Source organism: Staurois parvus, unplaced genomic scaffold, assembly GCF_062004578.1.
Source record: "Staurois parvus isolate SC_StPar_1 unplaced genomic scaffold, SC_StPar_1.0 ptg000581l, whole genome shotgun sequence".
Lineage (NCBI taxonomy): Eukaryota > Metazoa > Chordata > Amphibia > Anura > Ranidae > Staurois > Staurois parvus.
In genome coordinates this window covers 4,344,235-4,360,878 of record NW_028318377.1, presented here as the reverse complement: position 1 = coordinate 4,360,878, position 16,644 = coordinate 4,344,235, and positions in this window count along the sequence as shown.

Genomic DNA, 16,644 nt, shown 5'->3' with positions numbered 1-16,644 from the left:
ACTGTTAGGTGGCACTGATAGGCAGCACTGATGGGCACTGTTAGGTGGCACTGATGCGCACTGATAGGCGGCACTGACTGGCACTGATAGCCGGAACTGACTGGCATTGATTGGCAGCACTAATAGGTAGCACTGACTGGCATTGATAGGTAACACTGCAAGGCAGCTCAGATGGGCACTGATATGTGGCATTGATGTGCACTGGTAGCCACTGATATGTGGCATTGATGTGGCACTGATGGGCACTGGCAGGTGGCATTGATGAGCACTGACAGATGGCACTGATGGACACTGACAGGTGGCACTGCTGGGGCTACACAGATCATCAGTGCTCTGATGATCAGTGAACATGTCCCCTCTGAGTAAAGCCGATTACCGGCTCTCCTCTGTCAGCGTGACAGCTCGTGATGAAAGAAATGTCGATAACCGGCATTTCCCTATTTACATGTGATCAGCTGTGATTGGACACAGCTGATTACATGACCGAACCGACATCTTCGGCTCTTTCCGTTGATCAGTGATCTGCTGTGTCCGAGGGACACAGCGCAACACCGATCGCCGTGCTGCGCGCTCCTGGAGCCGCACATGCGCGGTTGGAATGGGAGGACGTCTTATGACGTCCTCCCAGAATGAGAGAACCGCCTTGCACATGTCATTATCTTATATGGTGAGCGGGAGGCGGTTAAATGTTTTTTAAGGTAATGCACTAGGCCGGTGCGCCCTCTGTTTGTTTTTTTCTTTATTTAGTACATTTGGACTTCCCCGGTCCTCTGAATGCAGCAAGAAGTGCACATTCCAGGACATTCCAGGACATTCCAGGACATTTGCGATGTGGTCTTAATCTACACTGAGTCCATCCCTATGCGCAGGAGTATATGGGTTTGCTGTTTCCTTGAATGAACCTTTGTGCCTGGCTGCAGAACAAAGCTTGTGGGGAAGACCGAGACAGTATTCCTGCGGCTTCTTCGGCAGTACCGCTACAAACAGATACAGAGTTTTAAGTTAAAAACAAAGTTTTTTGTTGCATACATTGCAAGTATATGTGAACCCCCACACTGCGGTTTCAATGCCCTTCTGTAAAGCATGGTCCCTAAGGACTAGGGGTGGACTGACCATTTGGAAACTCAGGCACTGCCCGAGGGTCCGGGGTCAGTAGGGGGCCCAATGAGATGCCCCTGGTACCTTTTTCATAGGTTTTTTTGACACAGGGGCCCCATTATCCCTATTGCCCGGGGGCCCAATGAGTTGTCAGTCCGCCCCTGCTAAGGACCCATTTATATTACCACATTAAGGTAATGCGTGATAACACACGTTACATACATTAGTGTATGTATGAATGACACCCCAACGCACCTCGCAGATGGTTGTGCTTTTACCTGTGCAGTGGTGAGCTGCCAGAAATGGTGCATCGTGATGGCATAAATGGGCCTTGACTTTAAACTGATCCCAACTATGTTACATATATACGGCAATGAATGAGGCTCTTTATATAGAGACATCAGAAGTCTGTTAGACCCCTAATAGCTCCACTGCACATTGCCAAAGCAGATCAGGTACAAAGAGCCCCCAATCTGCTCATTAGACTAGCCAGAAGGGACACCCGCAGCTCAGATTCCTCCTGAATCAGCCACATTTCTAGCCATGCATGGCGGGCTTTAGATGGCCAAGATATGATAGCAGTGAATGTAGAATTTCTCAGAGTAGAGCACTTTACTGCAGCCCCTTACTTGACCCCCCTTATATTTACCTGAGCCCCATCACAATCCAGCTCTGTGCATGAGAGCTGCAGCTCTCCTGGCTTCGTCTCTTCTCACTGGGCCATTGGCTCCCGCTCCTATCAATCAACTTCAGTGACAAGGGAGCAAGGGGCAGGGCCGAGTCCCACTGTCTGTGTCAATAGACACAGCAGCGGAACTCGGGAACAAGCCCACATGAATGCCCTCATGGGAATCAGCTTCCTATTGGGGGCACCTGCAAGAGAGGAGGAGCCAGGAGCGCTGGCAGGGGACCCAAGAAGAGGATAGCCAGGGCTGCTCTGTGCAATTCTATTGCACAAAGCAGGTAAGTGTAGACATGTTTGCTTTTTGTTTTTCCTTTACAACCACTTTAGCTCCTGACAAGAAAAAAAGAAGACTTTAGCCCATACGTTGCTTGCCAGGGTGTCAAGGAATTGTTATACTCACATAAGTGTATGTCCTCTATCTAGATTACAGTAAATTGTTCATGAACAAATAACTTCCTTCTAAAAACATTTGTTGATTGGGCATTATCTGTCTAGTCAAACTTCAAAATTAAAGCCCAAGGGAATGAAAAAATCCACCCTTACAATTGGCCCCCAAGGGTTTCAAGTGACACTAAACGATATCCTTCTTCTCTAAAAATATTCCATTCATATCCACTACTTAACTGCCCTGTAATCTATTTTCATGAAATTGTTTCTTACTGGGCTTCTCTGGCTCCCTGAGACATCCTCCATGATCTCCCACTCCTCCAATTTTCCATCTCACTTCCCTTTGTTTGGTACAAGCAGTGCATATTAGTTGTGGTCAAGTGCACTGCTCTATGCACACTACACATTCCATAGACTCTGACTACTTTTATGCCTTGCATTAAGGCTGAATCTAGCCTGTCCAATGTGGGGGTGCAGTAAAAAATGCCAGGGGGGCAGAGGATGGGAGATCAGCAGGGCAATGTACAAGGGGTCTGTAGGGCAAAGGATAGAGTCAGCAATATGTAGGGCAGTGTACATAGGCCATTAGTTTGCAGGGCAATGTACAGGAGACAACAGAGCTGAGGACAGGGGTCACTGCTGGCAGGGAAGAGGACAAAGGTCACAACTGGCAGGGCAGAGGACAGGTGACACTGCTGGCAGGGCAGAGGACAGGTGTCACTGCTGGCAGGGCAGAAGACAGGTGTCACTGCTGGCAGGGCAGAAGACAGGGGTCACTGCTGGCAGGGCAGAAGACAGGGGTCACTGCTGGCAGGGCACGCAGCAGACCTCCTCCTCCAGGAGAGGACAGGGGAGTGGTATAAGCAGCCTTCCCCACCCCGCTGGGACCCCTGCTGACCAGATCATTGATTTAGCTGGGCAGTACATTTACTTGTACATTTACAAAGCTGCATGGAGAGGGTAGCTGTCTGCAGTATGATTCAGTGGGCAGGCAGAGTGTTCAGGGTGGAGGGGTTGTGGTTGGCTTTTGGGGGGCACAACTAAAATCTGGGAAGACGTAGCCCACCCCAACACTAGTCTAGATCCGGCCATGCCTTGCATACTCCCTGCCATCCCTGCCATATCCCTGCCATAATTCCTGACTCTGTTCCTGTCCATCTGGGAGTCTCGGGTGCCACCAACCTTTGTGTACTGCAGGTCCTTTTACATTCTCCATAATATAAAGATCCAGCAAGGAAAGTAATGTAAATGAATCTCAGAATGGACCAAATGTCAATGAATCCGAGAAAGAGGTTATAGCAAAATTAACTAATGCATTCTTTTTATTCGGATGACGTCACATGATTCAATAGTAGTTTGGGCCCACGGAGAAATGAATTCAATTTTCAAATTTTTTTGATAATTTATATTGTGATAATGAATGGATCCAAATTTCATTCCCTTGTTTAATTTGGATGCACATGATGCCAGTCAATATTGTCCAATCAACTCATGCCATTTCTCATGGTAGGTTGGACTAGAGTCTGAAAATATAGAATCCTTCCGATTCTAATCTATCCGGTTCGATAATAGATCGAATATATAGCAATCTTCTAGAAAAACTGCAACATTTTTCAAATCCACCTGAACAGATGAATATATGAAACAAATGCCAAAGATACGAAACGAATTCTGAAAAGTAATCGGGTCAACACAACAAATATGACAAAACAAAATTATTCAATGAACAAATGAATCCGAAACTAAACAAAAATCTCCAGTGTGCATATGTCTAATCCAAAGAACAACACAAAAATTCCCCAGGACACTTAAAAAAACCTATTTAACCATTTGATGTCCCGCCTCAGTATATTTATTGCGTCAGGGAGGCATTTGCAGGTTCAGTCACGTATATATATATACAGTATGTGATTGAGCCTGCACCTGTTTAGGAGCGTGCAGCACATCCAAAAGACACAGCGGATCACTAATACTGGTATCCGGTAACTGGGTATCATGTGATCGCTATGATTGGTCATAGTGATCACATGACAACAATGTAAACAACCTGTCTTGAATGGTTTCCCAACTTGCTTACTATGATCTGTGATTGTCCCACAACAATCACATGGTACCTAACTTCCTGTACTGTTTTAATGTTTTAGATTAAATACCAAGGTTTTTGTTGCATACATTTGCAAAGTCATGTGAAGTCCCATGGCTGCTTCAAGTCACCTTTAATCCTTCTACACTGTACTTAAAAAAAAAAAAAAGAAAGGTTGGGAGAGTACTTTATTATTGAATGTGCTCCGAAGGAGATATTTCTCCTAACTTCTTGTACCTGTGCAATGAAAAGAAAGGGTTTCCCCACCAGACAGGACATAAAGGTCGACCAATTTTTGAGGTGTCCCAGAACCAACAAACAAATCCTATTTATGGAAATAGCCATACGAGGGACACAATACATCCTTCCTTGTATCCCTAAGCCTGGAACACACAATGACAATATCGGACAAATGATCTTCTGTTTTTTTTTGGTTTTTTTGGCATGCTAATTTTATATAGAAAACAAATAGGTTACTAAAGTTATGAAAATTCTCCTAAAACAGAATACAACTTCCATGATGATGTAATGTATTGTAGTGTATTCTTTCATTTTCGAGCATGCGCGGTCTTGGTCAATCAATTTTTTATGGACAAATACTGTACTGATTAAACAAAAACCATTTGTTTTGTTATTTTACAAAAAACATTTTCGTGCTTGCACCTTCAGATAATGAACTGTCATGATTGGCTCTTGAAAGCTGTGTACTAATGATCAGATTATCAGGCGATTGCTCAGAAAACGATATTTTTTGTCCAATTTTCTCATTGTGTGTATTAGGCATTGCACAATACATTCCTGCTCTAGGCTGCACCCAATGCCCTTGATGTCACTATGCAGATGCTGTCCCCATTTCACCTTCCATGCCTATGTGGTGGTAGGCTGACCTCACCAAAATAGCTATTTGGGCCATCAATTATGGAAGTTTTTCAGAATGTTCCACATTTCAGGAAAGGCTATAATCACTGTTGTTTATAAGCATACAGTACAGTTGAATGGATCAGACTGCCCAGTTGACGGTGGTGGATGACGGGGGTGGAACTGTAAATATACATGGGCGCCTAGTGATCCCTGCCTAGACCAGGCCTCCCTCTGAGTCCAAGCCCTTACAATAATGAAATAGTTCAGAATGGGCATCTCCAGTGTGATGATACACTCTAGAAGTCCACTTAGCAGCTAGGAGATAGAGCAGAGACACAAAATCTTCAAAGTAATGCAGGGAACACATGGGGAGTTTTTATTTTATTAAACCCAGTGGGTTGAACAAAAAGATATAAAAATGAGAGGTCACTTGTGGGCAGGTGCAGTCTGGTTTCTCCACTTTAGATGGTGCTCAAATCGAGTGGTAGCACAGCCTGGAGATGAGGTCCAAGAGAAACATGGTTTTGCTATGGTTTCCTGGGTCAATAAAGCAGGTTTGGTTACGCTGCAGTGACCCTTGGTGGCCATCTTGGGTCAGAAGGGTCTATTTAGGTCCCAGCCCCCATGTTCTGGCACGCTCTGTGGTGAGTGGCTAGTGTAAGGAGAGATACCCTCCTTGCTAGGGAGAGCAGCCAGTGTTAGGGAAAGGTTCCTGACAAGGAGGGAGAAACTAAGGGCTTGCTTCCTGGACTGACCAGACAGAACTTCAACTTCTGAAACAGACACTGTCAGCATCTCTACTCAGCCACCACTGACTGCATTGAACTATGAGTTATTTCCCTTGCGGCACTCCCCCTCCAGGGTGTTTGTAACATTGGTATTCTATTCAGTACTAATTCCAGGTGCATCGCAACCGGATTTACGCTGTACTAAGAGATGTTAGTGTGCCGATTCCCCCCCCAGTTGAGCTATTTGTTCTGCCAGAACACACTGATTAGAGCTCACAACCATTGGCTGCCAATGCTGATCAAATGCTTTTCCAGCATGCCTGTTCGACAAAAGTCAGTTGTTAGACTGGCTTCTTTCAGACAGGCTGCTGTACACACAGGCCAAATGAAGGCCGGTTTCTGTTGAACCCACCGATACCAGCCAATATTCAGCCCACGTGTACCAGCCTTTATAGAACCTGAAAAGTGTTTTTCCTCTGCTCCTTCTATGTATACCCCACATGGAGGGGTATTTGGCTCACTACAGTATGTTTTTTTTTTTATACATCCATGATAAACAGTTTCTATATTTGTGCTTCGGCATTTTGCTGCTTGTCCTCGAATTGTCCATTAAAAACACTTTTATCAAAATGAAACCTTTTCCAGCAGTTCTAATGGTGACAGTCTTAAAAGGTTTTTCCATTTTCATTAAGAGAATGGCAACAGAGTTGGTCACCCCAACTGAACCTCCAGCTGTCCTGGACATGAAAAAAGAAAAACGGCTCTGATGCATCGCTTTAGGGTGTTTGGATTTTTTTTTACTTGCTTTCAAAAGCTGTAGCTCTGTTGTGTGGACAAAGCCCAAAGAGTTCTATGTTATTATGCAGCAAACACTCAGCACTTCGACCCATAAATTACTTTGTAAAGATCTGGAGACAACACTTGTGTTTACTTCCCAGATATACTTGTGTGACACCATTTCATCCAAATATGTATTTATTAACAAATCCTTTAAATATATTTTAAACACTAGCAAAAGTACCTATATCCAGGGGCGGACTGACAAGTCATGGGGCCCCCAGGCAATAGGGGATCATGGGGCCCCTGTGTCCTTGCCCACGCTCAAAAAAGCCTATAAAAAAGGTACCAGGGGCATTTCATGGGGCCCCCTACTGACCTCGGGCCCTCGGGCAGTGCCCAAGTGCTCGAATGGTCAGCCCGCCCCTGCCTATATCTGTTTTTATAATAGCCTCCTCTCATCCACTGTAATGACTAGAGCAGCAGAGCTGTGTAAATCTCTGGATGGGATGGACATAAACACAAATCATTTGACAGGTAAAACAGCTAGCAAGTATGTATTGTAATCTGTTTATGTAAACGGTTTCCTGAAGTGCAGGTTAAAGCAGGTTTACCCAAAAGGGGAAGTACTGTTTTATGTCCTCCTCCTCCTCCCACCTGTAGCCTCATGTGATTTATCACAGGTCCCAGAAGGCTCCGGGACCATTCACAAAGGGGAGCATGGCTCGAGCATGCCCAGCAGGAGGCTGGCTGTGAGGCCACAAGGAGTCATAGCCGTCTTCCCACACTAAACATGCCATCGCCAGGGACCTGGAAACCGGTGAAGAACCATCCCAGGTTGGCGCTGGAACCCTGGACAGGTAAGTGTCCTTTTATTCAAAGTCAGCAGCTACAGTATTTGTAGTTGCTGACCTTTTTTTTTCTTTTTAGGGTGAAGATCATCTTTAAGATCTCGTTTACACTAGCAGTTAAGGGGTGGGGGGGTGGGGGCAGTAAAATCACACGGTTGAGCCACAGTTTTACATCCCCAGGATCACTCTCCCTTGTGCTGCAAAGTGAAGAGGCCAGGGATTCACACATGCCACGACCGTAATGTTTTGCATCACAGTGCATCAAAAAATTATCTCTCCTTTGCATTTAGTGGGCAGTACCACCCACTGAATGTGACTCATTCCACTTAATCATGGTGTCCCAAAACTGAGTGCAATGCACGTGGCTGAGGCACACTAGTTCTAGGCTTCTAGAGGTTAAAGCAGGCGGTTAGGAGGTGATAAAATGGTTCCTCACTGCCTGTCAAATGCTTTCTGTGGGGCAATCCAAAAGCAAATCGCTCTTCAGAAAGCACCACTAGTGTAAATGAGCCCTTCGAATAGTGAAATCCGAAGCCTTAAAAATAGTAATTCTTCCACTTTTAGAGGCTTTTGGAAATAGCCATGGCTCCAAATACATTCTTTTTTGGTATGAAGCATCAATTGACACCGAAATCTACAGTTATTTCTGCAGTTTTCTAAAATTGGCCATATGATAGATTTACAAACAAAAGTTCATATGAACATTCATACAAAAATTCTCATCAATTTGATCAATTGATGAATGTTGTTCTAAAGTACTTCAACGTTTTGTTTGCTTTTAACATTCGATTTTGGAATGACTGCAATTTCCCAAATGAAAGCTACATTCATTATTAAAAGTTAGTTCAAGAAAATTTTCCAATGCAGTCAAAAAACAAATGTTTGTTTGACCCCAATAACCATCTGAAAATTAAACAAATGTTCCTAAAAAAATGTTTTTTCAAAAGAAGTTCTTCTAGTGTATGGCCAGCTTAAGACTGGGCCCTAGGTTCACACTTGAGCATTCTTCAGATTGTTTTCCGGTTTGCAGAAACTGACTACAGTGCATTTACATGGGTTCCTATGGATCTAGTTCACATCTGTGTGTTTTAAGCTGGGGCGTTTTTTGGAAAGAGTCAGGGACTTTTTTCCGACAGCAGATTGCATTTTACATCTAATAGACCTCATTAGGATTAGGGTTAGCAATAATTTTTTGGGTTAGAACTCTAAGGGCTCGTTCACACTTGACTTTATTTCTAACTCTTGCCAAACGCCCCTATAGCATTTGACAGGCGTTAGACTGATGTTTGGGAAGCGTTTTTAACACTCCTCAAACGCTCCCCAAACACCCTATGTGTGGTTTTGAGGCGGTTGATAGGCGTTTGCCAAGCATTAAAACCGCACCACAAATGCCTATAATGAAGTTAAATGGTACTAATGCTCCACAACCGCCTCGCAACCGCCTCGCAAATGCCTGGCAGGTGTTTGTGGAGCGGCACCATAGACTTGAATGGGAGGCTTCAACTCCTCCTGACTCGACACAAGGCATCAGTTTTGCCGCGATGCAACGCGACGCAACGTTAATGCTTCAGTGTGAACAGTACTGTGTGCTGCCATGTGCAGAATTTTATTAGGCGTTTGAGAAGTGTTAAAAACATTTGCCAAACACCTGTCTGACGCCTGCTGACAAAGCTAGTGTGAGCTGAGCCTTACCCTAACAATTATCGCTAACCCTAACTCTAACCTTAACCTTAACAATTATCGCTAACCCTAACTCTAACCTTAACTCTAACCCTAACCTTAACAATTACAGCTAACTCTAACTCTAAACCCATCTCTAACCCTAACTCTAACCCTAACAATTACCGCTAACTCTAACCCTAACAATTACCGCTAACTCTAACTCTAACAATTACCGCTAACTCTAGCCCTAACCCTAACAATTAATGCTAACCCTAACAATTACCGCTTACTCTAACCCTAACAATTACAGCTAACCCTAACTCTAACCCTAACAATTATCGCTAACCCTAACTCTAACCTTAACTCTAACCCTAACCTTAACAATTACTGCTAACTCTAACTCTAAACCCATCTCTAACCCTAACTATAAACCTAACAATTACCACTAAACCTAACTCTAACCCTAACAATTACAGCTAACCCTAACTCTAACCTTAACTCTAACCCTAACCTTAACAATTACCGCTAACTCTAACCCTAACTCTAACCCTAACAATTACCGCTAACTCTAACCCTAACAATTACCGCTAACTCTAACCCTAACAATTACCGCTAACCCTTACTCTAACCGTAACCCTAACAATTATCACTATCTCTAACTCTAACTCTAGCAATTATTGCTAACCCTAGTTCTAACCTTAACTCTAACTTTAACCCTAACAACTACCACTAACTCTAAACCCATCTCTAACCCTAACAATTACCGCCAACCCTAACTCTAACCCTAACAATTATCACTATCCCTAACTCTACCCCTAACAATTACCGCTAACCCTTACTCTAACTCTAACCGTAACCCTAACAATTACCGCTAACCCTTACTCTAACTCTAACCGTAACCCTAACAATTACAGCTAACCCTAACTCTAACCTTAACTCTAACTTTAACCCTAACAACTACCACTAACTCTAAACCCATCGCTAACCCTAACAATTACCGCCAACCCTAACTCTAACCCTAACAATTATCACTATCCCTAACTCTAACCCTAGCAATTATTGCTAACCCTAGTTCTAACCTTTAACCCTTACAAATACTGCTAATTCTAACCCTAAATCCATCTCTAACTCTAACCTTTAGGGTTAGATTTAGAGTCAGGGTTAGCGGTAATTGTTAGGGTTACCAATAATTATTAGGGTTAGTGCTCTAACCCTAAAAATTACTTCTAACCCTAACCCTAATGATTAATGCTAACCCTAAACCAAAACTGTCATACTTTCCTTTTGGCAAAAAAAGAAAATGTAAAATGTATCTAAAACACATCAAAAACAGGTTCAAAAACACAAAATGCTCCGTAAAAACGCATCAACCGCAACCTGCATTGATGTGAACCTAGGCTGACGTAGGCACATCATTCCATTAATGTCAACTGCTGCCATAGTATAGGGTGGATGGGTGAGAAGATCTCTTAATATCTGCAGATTTTGAACTGGATTTCCTCAATTCTCCCTATGGATCACACAGCCAGCTCACCATAAACCAATCAGTTAGATAACCCCTCATGAGCCATTTAACCTTTCGGCTACCTGATTCACCTTCTCTTCAAGTCTTGTAGGCCTTGCACTTATTTGGATCTTCTCCTTTTTTCTCTGGGGCTATCTTTCTGCCTTTTTTTCCATAATTGTGATTGAGTCCAGGGGATATCAGGCTGGGAGTATTCTCAGGCATAAATGCGAAGCTGTGTCCATAATTTTATTTTATCTGTGCTGTTTTATTAAAGAATGCTTCTTCATTCAAGTTGTATTTTTCTTTTATTATCTCATAAATACAAAATATTTCATAATTAAAATGGAGCATATTTTACATTTGATGAAGCTGCCTGCAGCTCTGAGAGGCATTCTCATTAGTGGTGAGTTGAATTTCAGTTGAAGTCAGCAAAATGGATGGCTTTTATAGCTTGTAACAATGGTCCTTGGATAGTGAAATATCAGGATGCCTAAAAACTCCACAAAGCTAGATTAAGATAGGTTTACTGAGATGGTTGAGTGGTTTTTGTCCTGTCTAACACTGTGGGATCTTACCCAGGTGCTGGATGGCTCTGTGCATGAAGGGCCCATGCTGCTCCATACTTCAGGTCTTGCTGAGCCATGTGGGACAAGGAGAGGGCTACATTTCCTTTCCATATATTTCAGCACAAAGACCAGCAGAATGACTACATTGCTGAGCACTCATGTTTATTGAACCCTTCGTTTTTCTTTATCTAGGTAATCACCATCAAGAAACACCAAGTCTCTCATTTGGATGCTATTGTATACAACTATCAAAGTGCTAACTGGACACCTTTTATTGGTCCCTGTTGACATTGATGAGAACCTAGTTTGATTAACAATGAATGACAGAGTGATTAAACAGGTCTGAAAACATTGATTGCTGTTGTAAGAACCAATGATAACATGGCACCATTAATGGCTGGGAACTCCTCTTCTTTCCTTCTCCATTGCCTAAACACACTGTGACTGGCAAGCGGAAGCAATGACCATGCTTGTGGTCAGTGACTGGAAATAATCAGGGTTGAAGGTGGACACCCTGCCACTCTATGTCAGACAGTGGCTGTGGAATTTTATTGAATGTCAAGTGTGGAATAATATTAACTAATAATAATAGAAACAGCACAGGGCCTAGAAGAAAGTGGAGATAACTGGAGTATCGGTGTCTACTTCAGTCATTTCCAGCTTGCAGGGGTATCAGCCAGGTATGGTATATACTTAGTACTGGGACAGGGTAGTCTAGTGTCCAGGGCAAGGATCCAGAATTACTTCTCTGCTCTCTGGGCAACTGTCCCTACTGCCCACCCCTTGTCCCGGCCCTGTATATACTGTACACAGTGGCAATGGTTCAAGCTGGACCAATGTAGCTATGTGTTGGAAGGCAACATTGGTTTTATTATCAGACATTTAAGGAGCAGGGGCGGACTGACCATTTGAGCACTTGTGCACTGCCCGAGGGCCCAGGGTCAGTAGGGGGCCCCATGAAATTCCCCTGGTACCTTTTTTATAGGCTTTTTTGATGCACTGTGATACAAAGCATTACGGTCGTGGCCTCTTCACTTTGCAGCACAAGGAAGAGTGATCCTGGGGATGTAAAACTGCGGCTCAACCGTGTGATTTTACTGCCCCCACCCCCACCCCTTAACTGCTAGTGTAAACGAGATCTTAAAGATGATCTTCACCCTAAAAAGAAAAAAAAGGTCAGCAACTACAAATACTGACAAATAAAAGGACACTTACCTGTCCAGGTTTCCAGCGCCAACCTGGGATGGTTCTTCACCGGTTTCCAGGTCCCTGGCGATGGCATGTTTAGTGTGGGAAAACGGCTATGACTCCTTGTGGCCTCACAGCCAGCCTCCTGCTGGGCATGCTCGAGCCATGCTCCCCTTTGTGAATGGTCCCGGAGCCTTCTGGGACCTGTGATAAATCACATGAGGCTACGGGTGGGGGGAGGAGGACATAAAACAGTACTTCCCCTTTTGGGTAAAGTCCTGCTTTAACCTGCACTTCAGAAAACCATTTAAATACACAGATTAAAATACATACTTGCTAGCTGTTTTACCTGTCAAATGATTTGTGTTTATGTCCATCCCATCCAGAGATTTACACAGCTCTGCTGCTCTAGTCATTACAGTGGATGAGAGGAGGCTATTATAAAAACAGATATAGGCAGGGGCGGGCTGACCATTCGAGCACTTGGGCACTGCGCGAGGGCCCGAGGTCAGTAGGGGGCCCCATGAAATGCCCCTGGTACCTTTTTTATAGGCTTTTCCGAGTGTGTTCAAGGACACAGGGGCCCCATGATCCCCTATTGCCTGGGGGCCCCATGAGTTGTCAGTCCGCCCCTGTTAAGGAGTTTTACTGTTTGGGTATCAAAGGGCCATCTGGCCTGATTGAGGTTATCTTGGTACACCAAGGAAATCAGTTTACACAGCAGGGTGTTTGTAACAAGAGGTCACAAATGGGAATTCCTCTCCTGAAGGAAGTTCTCGGCTAGGCCTCCCGATGTGATGTGTGGAGGTAGAGGAGCATCATCTCAGACCTCCTGGTCATGAGAACATTAAAATAACTGATTTTCTGACTTGAAACAACAGCAAAGGGGACCAGATGTGGGCTGTGATGCTGACCTGGGTCAAGAAGATTGAAGACAATATAGCAGTGCCACCTGGTAGAGACAGCAACATACGACAGCAAATGTACGGGTAGTAGCTCAATGGACAGAAGATTATATAGGCTGGGCAGAGGGCGTTGAATGGGTGTTGCTTGTGAGTGGTATAAGATGCAACGGACAATTATGGTCTCTTCTTCTATCTTCCTTGAGCCCGGCCACGATGCAGGACATAGAGGATGGATTTATGTAACGCATTATCTTTGCTTTTTTTTATATGCTGTATAATATTCTTTTAGATTTCTATGTTAGTGTTCTACTTTCTTTGTAAACAAATAAGACCTTTGCTTCTTTGAGTGTTGTGTTTATTTTTCATAGCTAGTATTGTTATTATATTATCACCATTAATATTATCAGAGCTTTGATAGACTAGCTAATTATAGGAACATACAAGATTTATAATTTATGTAGGGGGAAGTCAAAACCACCCCCAATTTATTTTTCTATGCAAAAATATACCATACCTTGGAGTTTTTCTTTAAATTCATCTAATCTCTCCTGATATGTGTTATCCCTAAATCCTCACTCCATTTTTTCTGCCCATCTCTGGACTCGTTCTGCCTTTTCAGTATCTTTTTGGGCAGCACAGTTAGCACTTCTGCCTGGCAGTACTAGGGTCTGAAGTGAAATGTATGTCTTTTAGGTCTGTCATTTTGTTTTCCCCCCACTCCATTTTATATTTTGTACTAACATGTTGATTAATTGTTTTGTATTATACCCAGAATGAGTTAATGAGAATATGCTATGTTAGGTTAGCCTTGGTAGAGGAGATAGTATCCAATTATTTCTTTATACTAACAGCACCTGTTTCTGTTATGATATAATTAAAAGTCAAATACTTCTGTCCCATGGGAAAATAATTGTTGGATACTTGTAACTGATTTCAAGGCCTGAGAAAGTCATGTTTATAGCCTTGACAAGTATCTAGCGAGATTCTATTGTATGTAGTAGATAAGTGTTTTAAAACAATTTAGAAACTCTTAGTCCTGGGAAAGTGAAACTCCGCTTCTCATCACTTTTCAGAATTGACGTCAATGTTGTCTTTTTGTATTCAGCCAATCAATTACTGACAACTCAGCTTTTTGATACTCTGTGCCCCCCACCTTTCTTTTTTCTGTTATATTAATTTTCTTCCCGCTAATAAACTTGAGAGATTGATTTTAACTATCACTGTGTGTATGTGTATGTCTGTTGTCTTTTCTGAGATGAAGTCAATCTCCCCGACGCATCCGTACCTGAAACCGACTATAAAGACTGATAGCCAGGGGCTATCGACAACCTTTCAATTGGAGGTCCCACCGAGATCGGGAGGTCAACCCGTTTGCGGTCACCCGGTAAGATAAACAAAATCTGTCTGTCTGTCCGGCTGTCCGTGGGCTCTGACTTAACTCTCGATCTCTGAACTGTGACAGGAGTATTCTGGGAATACTTCATTGAGTCTCCGGGAGACTCAGATAAGGAAAGGTGATTTATGTAGACGGGGTCTACATTTGAAATACCTAGACGGGGTCTAGGTTAATTACAGAGTCTTAACTAGTCTGTTGAGGGTAACCAACTTTCTTTTCTTTGCTTCTACTATCAAATGTATAGAGTATAAGATAATTTGTTTATGCAAATAAGTGAACCCGGTTGGTAAGTGAACGGGTCGAAGTTATTGAAATAGAGTCAATATTTAAGTTCTTATTGTCTATCTTTTGTTGAGAGTGATAAGTGGTCATGTGTCACTAGACCCGCTCCGTACTGTCAGCTCCGAACTGTCAGAATATATCCTTCCTTCTCCAAAGAGGATATGAATTTTTTATTGCAGCACAGTAGCAAATCCAACCCACAGCCTCATCCCCCGTCCCAGTCCAGGACGCGGTGGAAGACTAACCTGAACCCCCACCCAAGGAATTCCTGATTCCACACAGGATGAGGGAACCTTTTCTGCTGAAGGATTAAAAGAGATATCAGGGTCCCTATTAGTAGACTTGGCAAATAAAGCAGGAATAGATAAAATTTTCAGTCCTGGACGGGCAGGTAGAACCAGACACAAGGTGGACGACACAAACCAAGCAATATCCATTTCTCACTGTAGGAGACACATTATTAATTACATGTTTAGAAATAGAGGACATTGACTGTGTTACAAAACATTGTTCTGTTGGTGTTTGACATTCCGTTTTTTTACAGCCATACCGTCTGATGCTGAATGTTTTTCAGTAATTGATTTAGCAAATGCATTTTTTAGCGTCCTTGTTGATGCAGAGACACAGCCCATTTTTTCTTTCTGTTTAATGCCTCGGGGTTTTTTGTAGATTTTTCTGTAGTCTACGCAACTGTTCTCCAGGCCACTCTGAGGGAGTGGACACCGGACTATGGGTCAGTCCTGCTGCAGTACGCGGATATCATCTGCCTCTGCAGTCTCACTAAGGGGGCCGGCCTGAGGGATGGGGAGAGTTTGTTGAAATGTCTTTTTGAAAGTGAACACAAAGTGTCAAAGAAAGAAACTACAATGGTGTAAAATAAGTGTTGAATATCTGGATTTTGTGTTTACAAAAGGAGGAAAGGAAAGTCAGTCCAAAGAGAGCTGTGGCTCTCCTGAAACTTGCCCGCCCACGAACCAAGAAAGACATGCTCTCCTTTCTTGGAGCCATTGGATACTGCCGCCAGTGGATACCTGACTGTTCCTATTATTACAAGTCACAACCCAGGAAATGTCAGAAATTGTTAAGTGGTCAGATGACATGGTTGATGCATATGTGTATTTAAAAAATGCAATGGTAACTGCCCCAGGCCTTGACCTTCCTGATTATGTAAAAATGTTTCATGTGTATGCAAGGGACAATTGTAAGACCATGGCTGGTGTACTCGCCCAAGAGCACGGAGGCAGACTTTGCCCTGTAGTTTTTTTCTCAAAAATGGTGCCAGTTCAGGTCCAAGGCATGCCTGCGTGTCTCAAAGTGTTGGCATTTTACGCTATGACTGTGGAGATGTCTATGTTATTCACCTTAGGACACCCTATGATATTGCACACTACACATAATGTAGCTATTTTACTAAGAAATATACACATTCAGCACATGTTCTCCCAATGATTCAGCGGATATGAGGTTATTTTGATGAGCAACCCCATGTTGCATATCAAGTATAGCGCAAACAACTCCAAAAAGATTTTTATATCACAGAAATGGCGGAGTTAGTACAAGATTATGTGAAAAGATGCATCACATGTATCAGGAGTAACCCAAACAACCCAAACAACCCAAATAAAGCCATGCATCTACACCTGCCTTACCCCACAACACCTTTTACAC